Below are 2,896 nucleotides of genomic sequence, written 5' to 3' on the forward strand. Positions count from 1 at the left end.
TTCCTGGCTTGAGGATAGATAGAAATCAGTCCTGAGCCAACAAAGTACTTTATTAAAGTTCCAGCATGAATGTAATTCAAGCTTAAAGGAGCATTTTCTGAAGATGATTATTTACATTAATTCTTATTCAAAAGGAAATGAGATTCATGAGTTAGAAATAACAATATAATAAAACCCTAACAAGATGGTTTTATTAAAGCAAGGGCAAGACCCAGCTACGCCACAGACTGAACAGCACCTACATGTTGTTTTTGTTCCTTCTTTATGGTGTTTGGTAAATGTATGTTAATATTTGGTCAGGATTATTTTATTTTTTAGAAAAGGGCCCTTATATCTAGAAACCAGGAATCCCTTTCTTTTCTATTCTATTGGGGTTTCTTTAAGGTTTCTTTAAGGCATTTAAAGCCTACTATCTGTAAACAACCTTGTATACTACTTATGGACTCACTAAGAGGCCCTTCCAGATCAAATGTTGTCAAGATTCTAAGAGAGTATTTAGAAGTGGAATGGGAAGTTAAGAAAGGAAGCAAAAGAAGTTTTTCCAAAGATGTTATGAAAGGCTCTAATCCAAAAGTACCCCAGCAAAACAACTTCAGTGATTGTGGTGTATATGTATTGCAGTATGTAGAAAGTTTCTTTGAGAATCCAATTCTCAATTTTGAACTACCTATGAATTTGGCAAACTGGTTTCCTCCCCCAAGAATGAGAACAAAGAGAGAAGAAATCCGAAATATAATTCTGAAGCTGCAGGAAGATCAGAGCAAAGAGAAAAAGAAACATAAAGATAGTTCCCCAACAGAAGCATCTTTAGGCGAAGGAGCAGAACAATATGTCAGCAGTATCTCAGATTGACATGACTGTGCTTGCCAGTTCTTCATTCAAAAACCAATGACTTTCAGCTTTGGGTATAGACAGTAAAGAACTGAAGTGCTCACTACTCAGTGATTTGAAATGTTAATGCTTGTATAAATGTCATATAATTAATTTCCAAAGGAATATGTATTAAGTAAAAGTTTGTAAATATGTTAATGAGGCCAATTTTTCCAGCATTTATAATTATTTTTTTCACTTGTTAGGAAGCTTTTGTTATGTATTTTTCTGTTAATAGTACTTAAAACTGCAACTTCTAAACACAAAATAAATAAAAAGAAAATATTTATAGGAGGAAAAAAAAAAAGGTTGCTGTGGCAACTGTAAAATGTTATGATGTGAGAAGGAATTATTTTTATTATGTTAATGCATTGTAATGAGTTTTTAATAAGTTGCTGATCAGTAGTGGTTAATCTGGAGGCCATGTTGGATCATTTTGTACCAATCTTGGCTATTCTGCAAGCTTAGCAAAATGTCATTTTACAATTGGATTTTTGATGGAGGACTGGGGCTTGCCATGTACTACTTTAAATTCTACCAAAGATTTTGTGATTAAAGCATAAAGGATGTATTTGATGTAGGAATAAAACAAAATGTATTTTATAGTGCTGTTCTTATATAATGAAAATTATATATCTACAATTTTTTTTTTATTTGACAGAGAGTGTGGGAGAGAGAGAGAAAGATCTTCCTTCCATTGGTTCACTCCCCAAATGGCCGCTACGGCCGGCGCTGGGCCAGTCTGAAGCCAGGAGTCAGGTGCTTCTTCCTCGTCTCCCACGTGGGTGCAGGAGCCCAAGCATTTGGGCCATCCTCCACTGCCCTCCTGGGCCACAGCAGAGAGCTGGACTGGAAGAGGAGCAGCTGGGACTAGAACTGGTACCCATATAGTATGCGGGCACCGCAGGTGAAGGATTAACCAAGTGAGCCACAGCGCCGGCCCCATATCTACAAATTTAAAAGGCCAGCATCTGTTCCCAAAGAACCTGGAGTTCAGTTTATTACTTACTGTGTGTTCCCACATTCAGTCTGTCATATCCTTCTCAAATTCAAGGGTCTAATTTTATGCAAGATAACTAAATAAAATACACACACATACACACACACACACGGTATATTCATCCAGTTAAATGGCAGAGTGACAGGGGGATGATGAGAGGGAGCCATAGACAGTCAGTAAGATTTCATGGATACTCTGGTTCACTCCCCAGATGCCAGCAACAACAATGGCTTCGTCAGTCTAAAGCTGAAAGCTTAGAACTTCTCCTAGGTCTGGGACCAGTCCGGATGTTTTAGTAGGAAACTGGATCAGAAGTGGTATAGCCAGTACTCAAACTGGCACTCTGTTATGGAATGCAAATATCACAAGCTGCGGCTTAGCCTGTTGTACAACACCACTCGTTGAGGTCCTCTGATTTGATTTGACACATCAGGATAATTGCTGCATTTTAAAGTCAAGGGACCCATGTAATTTAATCTGGAGAGTACCATCCATCACAAAGACAGCTTTGGGAATTATTCACTCTGAGTATAAAAGATGGGTGGGAATTCTAGGGGCTATCTTAAATTTTTATCTACCACAAACATTACAAGATGTACCCTCACAGGATACAACAGCTCAGTTTTCTTGATTTTATTTTCTCTATTCATGGTATTGTCAGAGAGATTCTGGATTCAAGGTGAATTTCAACATTTTCCAACTTTGATCTGGAAGAATTTTTTGTTATTTATTTAATTTTTATTTTACTTAAAGTATACATATTTCATGAATTTCCTATATAGAAATTTAGGAACACAATGACTTTCCATCTACTCTCCTTCCCGCCAGCATTCTTGCCTTTCTTCCTCCTCTCTCTTCCATTCCTACTCTTAATTTTTACAAAGATCTATTTTGTTTCCTTTATATTAATATGATTCCTCTACAGTAAGTGAAGAATGGATTTTTATAACATATATTGTATGCATTTTTGAAATGTCTTCCTCATATTATAACTGATAGTGAAGCCAAACCCCCATAATGTAAAAG

The 2,896-nt window shown here is 36.6% G+C and overlaps 1 long non-coding RNA gene across 1 annotated transcript; it reads left to right on the forward strand.

Moving 5' to 3' along the window:
• The first annotated feature begins 400 nt into the window (after nt 1-400).
• On the forward strand, nt 401-1,159 carry LOC133747456 (uncharacterized). The gene is made up of 2 exons (XR_009864392.1): nt 401-491; nt 643-1,159. It is a non-coding gene; the product is annotated as an uncharacterized LOC133747456 (long non-coding RNA).
• Nucleotides 1,160-2,896: the final 1,737 nt, after the last annotated feature.

Source organism: Lepus europaeus, chromosome 2 (genome assembly GCF_033115175.1).
Source record: "Lepus europaeus isolate LE1 chromosome 2, mLepTim1.pri, whole genome shotgun sequence".
Taxonomy (NCBI): domain Eukaryota; kingdom Metazoa; phylum Chordata; class Mammalia; order Lagomorpha; family Leporidae; genus Lepus; species Lepus europaeus.